The sequence below is a fragment of the Oryzias melastigma genome, linkage group LG11 (assembly GCF_002922805.2).
Source record: "Oryzias melastigma strain HK-1 linkage group LG11, ASM292280v2, whole genome shotgun sequence".
Classification (NCBI taxonomy): Eukaryota; Metazoa; Chordata; class Actinopteri; order Beloniformes; family Adrianichthyidae; genus Oryzias; species Oryzias melastigma.
Genome location: NC_050522.1, coordinates 15,452,908 through 15,470,552, shown reverse-complemented (window position 1 = coordinate 15,470,552; position 17,645 = coordinate 15,452,908). Strand labels below are relative to the sequence as shown.

Genomic DNA, 17,645 nt, shown 5'->3' with positions numbered 1-17,645 from the left:
TGAGATGCAGGATGCCTTTTTTTACTGCATTATTTCATTTCCACATCCCCCTGGACAGCTAAATGGTCGACACAGAAAAGGCCTATAATTTGCATTTTCTCACTTGGCTTGCTCTTACGAAATGTCAAGAGTTCCCTAATATAGAGACAGAGGTCACACATAGAGGATGCTCAACACGGTCTATTATTCATTTCTAAATGAAGTAATTTTTAAGGTTAGTGACCTGTCAGCCTTTCTTGTTGCAACACATAAAGGCGGTAATTGTTGGTGCCAGAGTACTGCAGACAAAAGCTGCATCTTTATTAGTGATACAACAGTAAATACAAGAGCAAGTGAATAAACAAAATGCTTTACAAGTGCTCTGATTGATTAGTGTAAGTAAAGATGTTTTTGCAAATTCCACTTTTTGAGTGTTGTTTTTGCTGCTTTAGTTTTATTGAAGTCAAGTAAAAAAAAAATAAAATAAACAAAATGAGCTGTTTGAAACAGAATTTAAATGTTAGGTTTAATGCTAAAACGGAATTGGTCATTTATTACCAAAACACCAGCCCATTTTAGGGCTAAAATGTTTCTGGTTCATTAGTTTTATTTTGTTACGGCTGCATTTCCTCAAGGAGCACTTGAAGAATTTCGGAGAAACATATTGTTTTAAACGCTGGGCGGATCAAAATAACGACAATTAATTTTGCTTTTCCTAAATAACTCCATTGATAACGTAGAAATCCACATGTTGGTGTTTGAGAGGTTTGCTAAGATTTATGGCTTCCTATCAAGTGACCCTTATCAGCTGTTCTGAATTAATTATCATTTGAAAACATGATGGGATGGTTTTGCGTCAGTGGTTTTATGGATTGTCCTTTATCGTGGTTCAGCTTCACTCCTTTCTTGCTTTCATTAGTTGCGTGATAGAAAAATAGGACAAATTTGTTTTGCGTGAAACACAGAGCTAGAACCACAAGAGCACAAAGCCCGTTTGTTTCAGAGGAGGAATCTACACTTGAGGTTTGAATCGGTTGCAAAAAGTTAATGCCGTCCTGCAGCTTGGTCATGAGTGCTGACTGCTCGTGTTGATGTTTGGTTGTCTTAGGGATGTCAATGTATTGACAGCGGTACTCGGGAACACTGAAGATAAAGGCTCAGGTGCTTGAGAAATACTGCTCGGTGTTGAGAAAAGTCTGAGCGACTTTCCCATTTAATTGGATCTAAATATGCTTGAAGAAGCGAGACAGAACACTGAGTTCCGGTTTTTATGAATGCTGAGATGTAACTAAGTGTGTTAAATTTGCGCCCAAACATGCAGATTTTGCTCCCCTATATCTGACCTGCTGGAAAGAAACAGAGCCTTTATCAGAATAACCCCCCGAACTTGTGTGAATTTCACAAAGTGGTCTCCTGGATGTGATCATTTGTGGTGTCGTATCGACTTTTTATCTGTTTATTCTTCAGTGATGATGTGGAAACAGATTTTTTTTCTTTCTCCACAGAATAATCAATGTAAAACTGTCCGCAAGTTCAAAGTTTCTTGTTGCAAAATTGCTTTTTTTATGCCTAAATCACAACAAAGCATCTCAAGTCGAACTTGCACAAACCTGTGAAGTAAATACTTGATTTTTTTAGGTTCTGTTTGAACTTTTTCCTTTGTCCTGAGAGTGTTTGCTGAGATTAGAGTTCACCAATAGCAGCTCCATTCTCTGCTGCAGCTCTGGACAGGAGATTTGTGGGGTTTATTCTGTTGTTGTTTACCTCTGTGCTTTAAACGCCAAAGCAGTTTCACACAATACATCGTAAAATAGTAGGGTTGCATCTTGCACTCGCTTGCATGGCTTTCAGTTGTAAAGCCTAGCAAGATGTAACTGAAAAGTTTCAGTTTTCAGACAAAGTGGCCTCAATTTTAGGGTCTTGTTAGCCTTTAAACCTTTTAAAGAAAGAATTTTAATAATGGTATGTCAAAAAAAAGAACATACATTTAATATTCTTCTTTAAATTCACCCATATGTGCTTTAAACATGTTCCTGTGTTTAGGTTTTCTCCTGGTTCATGAAACAGCAAATTGATATTCCTGTGGTCAGCTTTAGACTTTTCCGTTTTCCTGTTCACCCACTAAAACCTTTTTTATATTTGAACAGATTGTATGTCTGCCGTTACTATAGTTACTATAAAAGCAGACTGGCATCTGAAACCACTCGGATCTATTTTTGGTTTTATGTAAAACCTCATGTTTTTCTGTTAAAAGGTCAAGAGATCAAACAAAAAAGGTTTAGGTCTGGCCAGCCATGAAATTATGTTTAAATGCACGAGCGAGGCTTGTAATGAATGCAAAACATTTTTTTTAGCGAGAAAAATCTCATTTCGGTGAAGAATCTCACTTCTGGTTTCTCTTAAATGATGCTTGTCATTTCTCTTGGATATTTTTAATCCTTTAGATTGATTTTTTTGAAAGTTCTTGCATCCTGAAAGGCTTCACGTAAACCATCCTTAAAGACCGTAAAGTGGAAGTCGATTAAGTTTGCTGCCAACCACTTTAAGCTGAAACAATTCATACAGTCTTTTAAAAGCCATATTTTGTGAATTCGGTTTACTTTATTGTTCGATGCACAGCAACAGAGATGAGGAGGTGGGTGAGTGGAAACGATGGGTTCATTTAAAAAAAAAAAAGTTTTTCCAGGAAGTGAGGAAGTGGTGTATTTGTTTTTACTTCTGCCTTGTTGAGGGAAATAAATCAGTTATTGAACGGATGCATTGTGGGATGTGGGTGGGAGATTTTGCCTGTGTGCCAGTGCACGTCTACACAGAACTGACGGTTAGTGCAGGTGAGCTGATGGGGGGGGCTTCTTGTGGCGATTTTGCAACAGCTGTCCCACTTTCTGTCTTTTATTCATGACCATGTGTGTGGCTCTCTGTGTGTATAGTACATGAAAGGGAGAGTTTGTGGTAGTGTGTGTAATACAAAAATACTCTGACTTAATACTATCTGATTCGACCTTTTGCATTAACACATATAGGATCTCAAATTAGGGATTTATTTTCACAATGATTCTATTCATATCATATATTGTGGTTGACAATAAAGTCGATTTCGGTTCATTTTAATGATCTGATTCACTGACCTAAAATTGATCCAGGACATCTTTAGCAAAAAAAAAAAAAATCTACTTTAGGGATAAATACCTGACACTGAACAGTGCAGGTGCAGTTTTCCAGATTCCTTCTATTTCTTTAGATAATCGAGTGTAAATTAAATGTGTACAAACAAACAAGTAAACAAGAATTAATGGTAAATTCATTCACATTTTATTTTTATAAAGTTCAGCCCACTGCTGTTTGTCCTCATCAAAATAATACTAACTGAACATTATTAGAGCATTCTACCACACTGTTTGGTTACGTCTTTGTAAAAATTCAGTGTTTCCTCACATTGGACTGTAATAATGGCTTGATCAGTTTATCAATCCAAATGGTATTTTCCAATATTGAATAAAATCTATTTATTTGATTTTAAAATTACTTTATAATGGTATAGGTCAATTTGATTAGTAGTTTGCATCAGACAGATTGATCTGGTTGGATTTTAGACATAGAAATTGTCTCACCAATTAAGTTGATTTATTGCTTGCGTTATTGCACCCCTATTAGTAATGCAACTTTTGCCTTAAAGCAGAAGAAAATGGTCTTAAGCATTTGAGACAACAACAAGACCTTTAAAATCGCTGTATAATCAAACGATAAGAAACTGCAAGATCCTTTCATTGTCCAATAGTGCTGCTACAAACGATTATTTTAATAGTTGACTAATCACTGATTATTTTTTCCCGATTAGTCGACTAATCGGATCATGCACAAAGTGGATGCAAAGCACATATAATAAGCATCAGTAACTTTAAACTAACTAAAGATAAAGACAATTAAGATGACAGTTTATTCAACTTTTAATGAATTATGCAGCCTCTGTCCTTCATTAGTTTCTGGTATTAAAGCAAGATTAAACTAGAAAACTTGCATGACCTACGATAATGCTAGTGTGAAGGCTTTTTGCTGAAAGTTGCAGCTGAAGATGCTGAAGCTTTTTGCTTAAAATGGCGACACATTTGACTTTAATTGCTGCAGGGATTTACTGAAAAGGCAAAAGCTATTTGCAAAATGTTGAAAATGCTAAAAGACTGTCAATTTTGTTAAAGCACTATGAAAGAGCGTTGAAGTTGACCTAAATTTCTTGAAATTTTGTAGTAAAGTTGCTTCAAAATCCCTAATACATGCCAGTTTTGCAGCCTAAAATTCCTCAGTAAACTAACTTTGTCAAAAATGTTAGCCTGTTGCTAAATTAAGAAGCTAAAGACAAGCCAATAAAACCTCAGTAGATAACAAATTAACCAAAAAACATGATCATGTTGCTAAAATATTAGCTAAGCTCTATATTAGCATACAAAACCTCAGTAGATGCCAAATTGGCCAAAAAGCTATCACATTGCTTAAATACTAGCTAAACTCCAAAGTAGCCTAAAATTTCTCAATAAACTAAATGAATCAAAAACTTTAACTAAATTAGCCTTAAAAACCCAATAGATAACAAATTAGCAAAAAAGTTAGCACGTTGCTAAAATATTAGCTAAACTCAATGTTTAAAAAAAATTACAATAAAATATTAAAACATAGCCCATGAATATGTCTAAAGGCTTGCTGCTGATCTAATTAAAATTTTGAAATTTGAGGACTTTCTCATTAATTTCCTATGGGGCCTATTGTTCAATATTTCAAAACTATAAAGTTTATGAACACCAAAAATACAAGCTGTTTTTGTCTAATTAACTCAAATATAAAAAAAGTAGATTTCTGGTGCTGAACACTTACAACTTTGTTCAACTTTACTACACTCTAACTCCATATTAATTAAAGTAACGACTAAACGACTAAATTTGTTGTCGAATATTTTAATAGTCGATTAGTCGACTAAGCTCTGTTGTCCAATACTCACAAAGTATGGCATGCTAAACCTTGAAAATTTAATCATCTTTATGGATATGCAATTGATCTTTATAATCTTAAACAATCCCATTGAAAACATATGTCCAGCTATGTTCTGAACAAACAGACAGGACTTCTTATAAGTTCACATAAGTTGTAATGCTTACAAATACACAAGAGTTCTGTTTATGCTGTAATATGGTTTAAGTTATTGTATAATTGTATTATGTATTCAGTAGTTAGTGGAAATGTTTAATGTGTGAGTGGGTATTTGAATGGCTGTTTACATTTTTATTGTCTTTTCACCTGTTTATGGACTACAGATGGAAACTAGCTATGATCTGGTGTAAAGCATCTTAAGTGTTTTTTCACATTGTTCCTGACAAATAAATAAACAAACAATTCAAGAGGTAGCATTTGATTTCCTTTTTGCATTTTGAAGTTTTTCTTTCATTATTGCAGTGATAACAAGATGCCACAGCAAGTGTGTTTGCGTGTATTCTTGGTGTGTACTTTGACAGTATTGACAGTAACTCACTATGGAATGTTATCAAGGTGGGGCGTGGCCTTGGCAGCAATGGCACCTGTGACCTTAGTTACACAAGTTGTTGTCAAACTTTGAAGGAGTGACTGTTTCTAGCATGACCCATCATAAAAAGCCTCTCTCTAACTTTGACAGTTGCATAACCTTAAGGCCTCAAGAGTCAGTCGGTATGGTCATGCTCTTAAGGTCCTTGAAATAAACGAAACAAGCTGGAAGGACTCCATTTTGTGTGCGCATCTTTGCAAAGGTCATTTTGTGTAACCTAGATATGCAATTTTTAACACCAAAAACTAGATATGTGAGTTTAGTGGTGGATCTAACCATAAATGAAGCATAAACATAGAATAGTAGGTAAGGTTTATTAAAAATAACAGGATTTTTTTGGGTTAAGGGCAGTACTGTCATGGTGCCTCTGTCAGTCTCCTCCCCCTCTCCACTCTCCCCTCCTCTCCACCTGGCTGCTGATCATCCCCAGCTGCAACCACTCATCTCGTCTCCTCACCTGCCTACTTAAGGAGCTCCAGGACCTTCATTCCCCGCCAGTCCGTTGCCCCTGATGGTGCATATTCGGCCACCTCGTCTACGCCACAGTCTTGCCACGTTTTTGCCGAGACTCTGTCTAAATACCTCTCTCACTCTCTCTCAGGAATCTCCTACCTCGAGTGGTTGCATGTTTTTCCCCACTTCCGGATCTCCAGTCGGGTCTCCTTCCACGGTCACACCACGAGCCTCTGCCTCTGCTTCACGTTCCTGCGTCCAAGACGGCCATCTCCCTCTTGGAGGACAAGATCGCCTACTACGCCTCCAACCTCTGCCTCCTGCTCGGAGCCTGCTTCCTGTCCTGTTCAGGACCCAACCTTCTCACCACATTATTAAAATTATTGCCTTCCACGCTAGACCTCTGCTGTGTTTCTTCCGGGTTCCAGCGTCTGGGTCGCTACGTGTTCTGTAGTCATGACAAGTACAGAGTGTTGGGAGTGAGCCAATGACCTGAAACGCAGACAAACACACAAAAACATTTTTCACCATGTCCAGTCGTCCTTGTGGTCTCTCCTCTCCTTTGTCCTCGATATCTTGGTTACTTGAGGCGACAGCTGGTGTAGCAGCGTGAGCACCTGTGCTGTCTGTGCACCTTTGTGCGTGCAGTTATGTGTTTCAGGTTGGTGTGTGGCAGTGTTCTGGCCAAGTTTCTCCTTTTGTGTGTCTGTGTTGGGCATGCGAACACCTGTGCTGTCGGAAGGAACCAACCTCAGTCACAGAGCTTCTGGCATTTTTGGGTGGTGAACTCCACCTTAAGCTAAGTGGGTGAATTTGATTTGATGCGAATATTGGAGCTTTCTGCTCCAGCTTTATCCCTACAATATTGTTTGCTTAAGATATCCAAGTATGTGTTTTTAATGTTCTATTCATTTTTGGAGTGTTTATTGATGTCAGATGACTTCAAACACTGCTTTTGAGAAGTGGTTCTGCAAGCTGATGACAGTCACTTTCTATTGATGTTAACTGAAAGTCCACCTCTGTTCTGTGGTCAAACCAAGCCAGGAAATGTGCTCATTACCTACAAAATATTCCACAAATATCAAAACATTTCTTTTTTTTACTGCTATGTTTTTGACAGCTTGCTTTATTGTTTTGTTTTGCTTTTTTATTTTATCCCCAAAAATGATATAATACCCTTTGTGTGAGTTATTTCTGTATTCTAACAGAATGAAAAAGATTATTTGATTTTTTTTTAAATGCTGTTTGCAACCACAAGGTCTCAAGCTGGTTCATTGTATATGAGACTGTGAGAAACCTCTAGCGTGTACTTTGGATTGTTTGCTTAGCTATTACAGCAATTATAGCCCATTTATCTGCTCGTCTGTCACCTATTTTATCAATTTATTTTTACTGTCTACAATTTCATAAATGTTTAATTTGCATACAAAGGTTTTTAAGACTTTCTTTGTTTCAAATATGGATTTTAGTCCTTTAAAAATCTGGTATTTGCATTTAAAGACAAAATTGTCACCTAAACAGAGAACCATGCATTGACTGTTTTGGTGTGTTATGTAATTTCTAAGAAGTCAGTCCTTTTTGCATTTACACTCTCAACAACGTGCTGCAAAGCTCCTTTAAGGACAATTAGGTTAGCAGAACTGCTTTTTAAGTATGGATAAAAAAAGAACAGACCAAGAAGAAAAAAATGAAAAAGACAGCCTGTGTATGAAAGAATATTCTCTCCTTTTGAAGCAAATCAATACCAAGGAGTTGAATAGGGTCTTATGCAATCTGCATGTCTTAATAGTTGCTCCTTTTCAATCTTTAATAAAAATCCGACATTAGAAATACAGTTTACAAGTTGACCTGCTTTCTTAAGAATTATTTATTTATCTTTTTTATTTCCAGCTTATACATTTAATTTTTAAGATTTTATATTTTTCCCAATTTCCTATTCTATTATTTTATCATTTTTTGGGTTACTAATAAATTATGTGTTTAAGAAATGTTTCCTTGTTATAAAAAGTACACAAATATATTTCTTAATATCTGTTAATTATGCATATGACATAAGCACGCTTGAGATGTATGTAACCATATATATTTTGTCTACTCTTGATTAAAAACAACTGAATAAACACATGATCAACAATGCTTAATTTCCATCATCAGATAAAATGCTACAAAAACATCTTATAAAACACAATTTTCATTGGAGTGAGCCTTTAAGTGTTTTCGCTTCAGAGTTGTAGTTCCCTTTATGCTTTTGGGATTTTTGATCAGGCACTTAAAGCTTAGTTTCCTGTTGTTTTATGTTTCTAGGCACCTCTAAAGTGAGCAGACATAACTGTGGAGAAACAAGTGGTTCTGTCAGGTGACAGCTTTAGGAGTGATACACGTTTTTTTGAATCTGTTTGAGTCAATATCATATGTTTTAATTTACATATATGAGATGGTGTGTGTAATTTGTTTTAAAAAATTTGTCATATTTTGAACATTTTTCTCTGTCTCATTTGTTATCATTCTGTCATGCTTTGCAACACATCAAAGCTGCAAAGTTAAAGCAAAAAAAATCGTTGCTCAAGTATCATATTTGGACTTCATCTGTTGTGTGTGTAAAAGTCAGTTGGAAGGACTGGTACTATATGATTTTTTTTGTTTTTGTTTTTTATTCCCTCCCAGCTGTTCTTTGATTTGGACTTAAAGTTAATCGCTCCGTGACCTTTAACCTCTACCGCATTGGTATCTTGACCGAAGTCCAGACCGAAGCTTAAAAAACTGCTTTACAGTGATGACTGGCTTTACGGGCTCACTATCAACAAAAGTCCTCATCTGCAGCGCCTGAAGCTCCAATCATAAACATGACTGTACAGTCGTGCACACACGTTATCACAGGAACACACACACACACACTCTGCAGCCATGATTCTGTTTTTATTTGGCTGCTGACTGGTGTGTGATGTTTGTGTGTGGCTGCATTCAAGTGTGTTCTTTCCCTGTGTGTGACATCCACACAGCAGGCAGGAGACCAACTGACAAACAGGCTGAAAGGGTCACCACACACACACACACACACACACACACACACACATGCACACTCACAGGCTGTCAGTGCCATTGAGTTTCCCCTGCAACAGATGGAGGTAGATCCAGGCTGCTGAGAGTGAGTAATAGCCTGCACTTTTATTTTACACGTAGACCATGATGTCGATTAAAAGGGGGAATCCAGGTGAAAGTTCTGTTCAACACTGATGCGACCCCTCAGAGCCTATTGATTTATGACAACAGGGACATCACAAGAGCTCTACAAGCCTAAAATAAATGATGAGAACATGTAAGACAAAATGTGATGTGAAATATTTAGTACTCAAAAGTAGTTTGATATTAAAAATAGAAAATATACTTTCTGGATTTGTTTCTGACTTGAAAATCTACAATAACACTTAAAAAAAGTCTTATATAAACACTGCCCAGTTTATTAGGCACACTTGTACAACTGCTTGTTAACGCAAATTTCTAATCAGCCAATCACATGGCAGAAAATCAGTCCATTTAGGCATTTAGACACGGATAAGACGACTGACTGCAGTTCAAACCAAGCATCAAAGCGAAGAAGAAAGTTGATTGAAGTGACTTTGAACATGGCATGGTTGTTGGTACCAGATGGGCTGGTCTGAGTATTTCAGATACTGCTGATCTACTGGGATTTTCACCCACAAACATCTCTAGGGTTTACAGAGAATGGTCAGAAAAAGAGAAAATATCCAGTGAGTGGCAGTTCTGTGGACAGAAAAGTCTTGTTGATGCCCGAGGTCAGAAGAGCATGGTCAGACTCATTCCAGCTGATAGAAAGATGACAGTAACTCAAATGGTTATAACCAGGGTCTGCAGAAGATCATCTCTGGACGCACAACACGTCCAACCTTGAGGCAAATGGATTACAGCAGCAGAAGAACACACGGATGCCACTCCTGTCAGCTAAGAAGAGGAAATATTCACCAAAATTAGACAATAGAAACGTTGTCTAGTCTGACGACTCTCAATACCTACTGCGACATTCAGATGGTAGGGTCAGAATTGAGGCGACAACCACATGAAAGCATCGCTCCATCCTGCCTTGTACAAACGGGTCATGCTGGTGGTGGTAGTGTAATAGTGTGGGGGGTATTTTCTTTGCACACTTTGGACTCCTGATTTTCAATTGAGCATCGTTGCAACACCACAGCCTGTCATGTCAATATGGACCAAACTCTGAAGAATGTTTCCAGTACTTTGTTAAATCTATGCTACGGAGGATTAACCCTGATGCTCTCTTATGGGGTCCAGATGACTCCACGCTTATATTGATGTGTGATCCTCCCTTTACAAATATGGACAGAATTTCATATGTGTCACAGACACCAGTGAAGATAAAAAATCTTTGAAAAAAAGTTTAGCTCGCTGTCTTGTGAGATCCAGATGACCCCACTTTTAATGTAAACATGTCTAGGATAGCACAAGGGTTAAGACCGTTCTGAAGGCAAAAAGGGGTCAAATGTAGCTCTGGTGTTGACTTTCTTTGAATTACCAAACTCTTCGACTGTTACACAATTCCAACGGATTCTAAGGCTGAGTAGAGCAGCTTTGCACTGATATGCAACATGTTACTACTAAAGTGTTTACGCAATCAATGTGATTCCAATGAATTCTGATGCGGAAGCTGATTCTTTATTCTGATATCAGTACAATCCTGCTTTTCTCAGCTTGTTTCAGCTCCAGATCCTTTGTTGACATTATTGCATAAACAGTTGTAGTCGTTATTCAAAGAACATAATATTTCCTTTTGCTGTTGTCAGCTTCAGTGTTAAAGGGTTAACTGAAAAATGAGCTTTTCGCTTCTTTTACAAGAGAAGCTGCTTTCATGATGTGGGAGGGGTCAACTGCAGCACCCGCTGCTGATTGAAAAGAGTAAACAAGCGCATAAACCCTACCAGAAATAGTCAGTAGCCGTTTTTCTAATGACCTTTGTGGAAAAGGGCAGATGACTTGCTGAAAAGCTGTTTTGACTGATGGAACAGGAGGTGATGACATGGTAGCCTGAAAGTTTCATACACTTTAAATGGTCAGACACTCTTGAGGGGTTCAGGAAATATTTTACCAAGATTCAAACTTAGAAAGCTGACGCAAGTTTTGATCATGCACGGAAATTCTGATCGTTCAACTGCATCTTTAAGAAATAATGTTCTCTAGTGTCTTCCCAACTTTTGGTAGTAATGTAGAATGAATTGCTGTATCTGTGCTTTACCCTTAACCTAGAATCTCAATGAGGAAGCAGCATTTATCAAATCAGTGATGCAAATGGTTTTGTCGGGTTCTTATGATGGATGTGACATTTTTCTTTCGTTTTCTTTTAAGAAGGCCAACCTTTTTTAAAATGTAAAATGTGCAAACCGCTGCAAATGCCATGACAGTCATAAGACTGAAAGCTATAAAGAAACTGCTAAGCTGTTTTTGTGTTTAACATCCAGGCTGTGACGTACAACAATTCTTTCTGCTAGGATGTGTAAAGGCCTGTATACCAGCACAGGAAACAATGAGACCTTTCATACATATTTCTTGTTCTTTTATCTTGGATTTTTTTTTAATAACAATCACACTTTTGTGTATTTATAGAATTTTATGTCACCTCCGTAGGAAACAGAAGCAAAAATTAGTGCATTTTTGTTTTCAGGGATTGTTTATAAAGTGACAAGTTGCTTGAGTTGTGAAGCTCAGGTCCAAATTGGTCTTTGGGACAGGAGTGACAATATGAAACATGCAATGGAAGTGCAGTCCATTTAACATTTAGCCAGTTGACTATCAACAGAGCTGGACTGTGACCCCTCCCTCCTTGTGTTTCAAATAGGAAGTACCCACTGGTTCCAGGAAGCCAAAATCCCATAGAATTCTATTGAGATTTAAACAGCTCAGTCATTATACTTATCAAAATAACCATTCTCGCTCTGCCACATTTTTTTTCTTGATAATTTGACTATTTTTCTCTGTTGTCCAAGTTATTCAAGTCAAAAACAGACCAATCAGATGCTTCAATAAAAGTATGTGGTCTCACAATGAGCAATGGAAACATTTGATTGACTAGTCTGCTTTCAAGTAGTAGGGGTGTGGACATCCTACAAGCTCACTCTCGATCAGAGAGAGAGTGGTTGCCATAGAAACGACGACTCAGACCAATTGTGACTAATCACTACTCCAATATCACAAAAAAAGCCAACTGAATTAACATTTGGAGCTGGAAGTAAACCATTTTGTTTGGGTGACATCACACTCATTCAGTCATACAGTCGATGGCTGAGCATAACCCTTGGCTCCGCCCCATGAACTGTGACATGTCTGTGTGACTGCAGTTGATAGTGATTGTTATGTATGGTGGGTGCACCGAGTACTTTCTTCCACAGTTGTGGACCAGACCAAGAAGTTTGTGGCATTTTACTTGTCAATACTATACTATCTCACATCTTTTTAATTCAGCTGTAAATGAGGCCCTACAAAAGACTGATAAATGTGATGACATAAATAATGCTGGGTAACAAATTCAGTGGATTTGTTTCAGAGCTGATCAAGATTTAATTAAAAATTAATTAATGTTTCAAATTTCTATCCGAAACAAATTATTTTGGTGACTTTGTTTGGCATTTTGTTTTAAAATTTTTTTTTTGAATTTTAAATTAAAAACTAGCAGAGATTATTTTTTTCTTGAAGAAAGTAAAATAAATTATGGTTCTGGAGCTGATGACAGTCCATTTTCTTGGTGAAACTGATTCAATTCAGTTATGTTTTATAGCCTAGCACAACCTGTCCTATAACATGTTTAAATGTAATTCTTAATATTTTGTATACATATATAAAAAAGTACTCTTCTTTAAAAAAATGAAAGGTTTATGTCCTTGAACTCAATAGGCTTTAGTGTGTTTATAACAGTATACAAGTTTTTTAATGGTACAAAGAAAGAAAACTATGAAGGAAGGTGTTGGATTCCTGTAACATAAGCTATGTTCCTTTAAAAAAAGTGAAGTTATTTGAGTCACCAGGAAAGCCCTCAACAGTTCAGTTTCTGTTAAAACAGAGAAGCCTGCAACCAGCGTCCCATGTGAGTAAACAACGCGTGGTTGCCATGCTGATGGGCCGGTGTATAAATAGCATGGGTGTTGTTCTGATTGCTCTTATGAGAGGGCGAGAGCACAGGGTGGAAGGGGAACAGCAGGGAGAGAGTGCAAACAATTGCATCAATTTACAGAATCAAGAGTTCAACACATGGGAGAAATGAAAGATTATTGAACATGAACGCTTGTGTTTTCACATGTATTTTTAAATCATTATTAACTATTATTTCTAAGCTCTTACTCTTAGAGTTTTCACAATTTTCATCTTCTACAGCACTTTGGTGCATAAAATGTCTGATTTGTCACATTAGTTCTGGAAGGCTAGAATATAAATATTAATTTAAAACAGAACCTGGTTTAAAGTTATGGCGCTGATTGTGAGTGAAATGAAATTGTTTCACAGCAACAACTGAAGCTTGATAATCCAACATAATGTCAGCATGAAAAGGAAAGCAAGTAACACCTTTAAAGTGATGCAAATTTTCTTTCTGTGTTTTCATTAGGGAATGCAGACTCCACCTGCATACGAACGGACATGAGCCGCCACACTGACATCTGACACGGCTCTGTTTCACTGTCAGAAGAATCAAGGAACTTCAGCAGCTGAGCAGCGGGCTCCACCTACTCCACCCAAGCTCTGCCTCCTCAGCTCAGGTGAGACACGGTCTTGAGAGTGCTTCTCCGCCTGGGGAGCCGGTCTACTTATTGTAGCGTGGGAGCCGGTTCAATGTTTTATGATAATTCTTTGTGTAACTACAGTTGGGTCCATCACAGACTGCCAAAGAGTTTCTTTTAAGTGCATAAAGGAGACATACTGTTAGAGTCAGCCACTTGGTAACCATGGTAACTCATGTGCATTTGCATGGAATTGCTGTAATTTTCTCTGATTGATTAGACAGGAGAAAAAAAAAAAAAAAAAACAGGGTTGAAGTGGTAGCATTGTGCGTCTGTTCTACCGGCGTCATTTTAGCAACCTATTACTATTATTAGTGTGGCCATGCAGACTGAGTTTTTTTCCTGTTACACCATGTTTTCCCATATTTTTTACTCCTTGTTGTGCTACAGATCAAGCTGTAGCCTCGGGTTGTAATATCTTTTTTTCATGAACATTTCTCTCTCAGTCAAAAAAATAGGATAGAAATACAGAAAGAACAAGGTTCACTTTTCTTCATGTTGCTTTAAATTTGCATTAAGTACTTTCAACTCTAAACCAAATAAATCTTTTTATCTAGAGTAGCTATTCCACTGGTTCATACTTTTAAAAGGTTTTGTATTTTCCTTTTTGTTATTTTCATTGTATGTGGTTTTACTTTTTAAACATTTTCTGAGCAAGTTAACGCCGCTCATCTTTTTAATTTTTTTTTAATAACCTAGATGTCTATCTCCATTGTTCTTTTTTAAAATGGTTTTGTCCTCTTTTCTTATCAGGATCTATCCCAGTTTTTCATTCTGTCTCTGACTTCTAGCTTTGTGATATAACCTTCTTTTCGTTTTTGTTACAAGTAAGAGAAGTAGTTATTTTTGTTTAAAGGCCCCTTCCGATGAAAATCCTGTTTTTTGAGATTTGTACATGTTTGAGTGGCATTTTTTTATGACAGAGAACAAATGTAATAATCAATTGTTTCGTTTTTGCATTTCCAGGTATTTCTCTTTTTAAATCGCTGTCAATCAAACTGTCGCAGAAAAGCTTTGTTTGAATTAATGATCTTCTTTACATCACAACAGCTCTGCTGCACATGCACTAAACCCTCATCTGCCCCAGCTAGATGAGGGGTCTAGTTCAAAAGCCGGAGAAGAGAAGATGGTATCTTCCCATTGACAGCAGTCAAATGAGCTACCATTCACATTTCTGTGGTCAAATCAGCCGTCACTGGATTTTCTGTGGGTTTCATCCAATACTTACGGTAGCAGGACTGAAAACGCTGGAAAATCTCCACAAGACTCCACGGAGCTTCTTGACCTGACCACGCAAATGAGAACGGCGGCTCATTTGACCGCAGTTGTAAAGGATTGTAAATCAATGAAAGAGCATTTTGATGTTAGCTTTCATTATTTTATCAAGAACTCTGCTATGAGAAACCAATGGATTACATTTATGGATTACAGCAACTTCAATAAACATTTGATAATTAGCTAAAAGAGTCTTTGGTGAACTAGAAGAAGAGAGTTTGGTCCATAAAGTTCTTCACTTCCTCGTCTGAGCTGACATCCGGCTCAAAACAATACGGCTGGACATTACTGATATTGCTTGATATTTTTATATAGCAGCGGTGCAGATTTACACTAGCGAGACACAGAGCTATCATAGTCAGACAGGGGGGATCAGGGGCGGAGCTGCTCAGCTCAGCTCCAAAAGCCACGCCCCCTCAGAGGAGAGTTTGGAAACAGAGGCTTCTGATCAACAGGAAAAAATGGCTTTTTAAGCCATTTTGGTTAAAAACTTCATAATCATAATTAAAACACTACTGGGAAAGCTTTTTTTTTTAAATAAAAAAAATGTCAAAGGGGAGAATTTAATGTTTTTTTTCATTCAATTTTCTTCAGTTTTTATTTGCTTTCAGAAGATGTCGATATTATTTTACACTTAGCAGCTATCAGGCCTTGTAAGTGGAGCAGATTTTTTTTAATATATTTTGTACCATTTCTGAAACACTTGGGATCTTAACTAAAGAGAACATATAAGAGTAAAAAACAGAGGTTATAGTCCCACTCCAACTATCTGTAGATATATTTCAAGAGTTTCCAATGGTCTTTTTATTATGATTATGTTGTTTTTAGCTCAAATCGGAAAACCTGTGTCACTTTCTAGGACATAGTTTCTGGAGAGCATCAGTCGTTCATTAAAAAATAAACTCTGAGTTGTGGGTGTTGTGCCCCACCCCTCCTTCCCTCCCTGTTGCTGAGAGCTTGGAGCAGGGCGCTTGTGGTCCATCAGATGTATTCCACGTCACAAATAACGTTCTTTTTTTCAACTGTATTTATGTTGTCTGCTCCTAATCCACAACAATTTGAATAAAGAAATACTTCAGACACGTCCTCCATCTTCAGAAAAATGCCACAAGAACATGTTAAAAGCACAAAAAACAAATTTTATTGGAGTGGGTCTTTTAAGTCCAGTAATGCAGGAATGTGAAAAAACACCCAAAAATGTGAAGGCTGCAAAAATGATCAGTGATTCAACTTCACCTTTGTTGCATAAACCCCTTTTTATCTAAAAGCTGCATTGAAAAGACAGAGCTGAGAGGATCATTCAGTTGGAGCAGAAACATCTTCTTAATAAAAGGATAAGACGGATCAAATTTACAGTGGACGTTTCTAATTAAGAGGGATTCTCAAAGGTCTTATATCTGCTTTGCTAGAGGACATCATTTTAGCAGGATAACACACAGGACACACAAGGTATATAAAAAAAGAAAGATAAAATTCCAGAAATTGAAAATGCAACCTGTCAAATTTTTTGGAAGAACAATAAACTTCCATCAAGACAACAAAGCTGGGTGGGTGAAATATCTTTCTGACAGTTAACATCACTGAAATGGAAAAGAAGGTTCTGTCCAAAGGCTTCCATTTTTCCATTACACTGAATCAGATTCCAGAGGTGGAATTTATTACAGCAACAGAATCTGCCATAAAGAAAAATAACAGAGAGGGCGAATAAGTGAGGATGAAGGCACATCTAAGAGGAATGAAGAGCAGTACATCTCTATGGAGTGGTACGGATAACTCCCAATTTTATTACTAGGTAAAGCTTAGAAACTATACGCGCAAGGAAAGGACAAACTAAATGAGGATGTGGTTGGCAAACTTTAGAGCTTTATGTGGACACAATCAGCTTAAAAAATTAAATTATACTCAATATAGCCTGTAGCTATGGTTCAGGATAATGTCAGAATGTCAAATGTATTATTAACTGTGAATTGGTCCATTTAAAAACGTAAAGGTGACTTTCAGGTTTGAGCAATGTCAAATTCTGTCAGTTGTTAAATAGATAGAAGGTGTAACATAAAGAACATCTTTCCCTTTTCCTTTAGCATCTTTAGTTAACAGAAACGGTTTAATAAATACAACAAGATCCTATTTGCAGAGTTTACTTTGCAAGTTTAAAATCTTTACTGTTACTTTAATGTTTATGTCAAACTGAGCAAATCTATCAATTATTTTAATGTGAAAGAATTTAATCTTTACATATTCTCCGTAGAAGAGTTGTTAGGTTTAAAATATTCTGCTTTTTTACCAGCCTTAGCTAGGGGAAGAAAACCTTTTTGTTTACACCACTTTGTTCCTGCAATGATTGTTTCAAGATTTAATGACCTTGTTTCAAAATTTACTTTGTAAGGTAAATGAAATACACATTTTTATCGGTTTTCACCTGACATTATGGGACTGCAACAGCAGCACATGATTTTAAGGATAGTCCAGGAAATACGGTAAATTCATCAAAGTAAGGAATCGACCAGTCAAACGAACCGTTCATAGTGTTCAAGCATACTTGAAAACGATTCAGATAAAAGTGTGCTCTATAG

The 17,645-nt window shown here is 37.0% G+C and overlaps 2 protein-coding genes across 2 annotated transcripts in view; both read left to right on the top strand.

Annotated features, from left to right (window-relative positions):
• Positions 1 to 17,645, top strand: part of atxn1a (ataxin 1a) — an 86,413-nt gene that overhangs the window by 14,860 nt on the left and 53,908 nt on the right. The window contains exon 2 of the mRNA XM_024294501.2: positions 13,626 to 13,776. The gene's annotated coding sequence lies outside the window, so the exon portion shown is untranslated. The remainder of the gene's footprint in view (positions 1 to 13,625; positions 13,777 to 17,645) is intronic.
• adnp2b (ADNP homeobox 2b) overlaps positions 1 to 17,645 on the top strand; it is a gene marked incomplete in the record, with an annotated part of 705,870 nt that overhangs the window by 635,102 nt on the left and 53,123 nt on the right.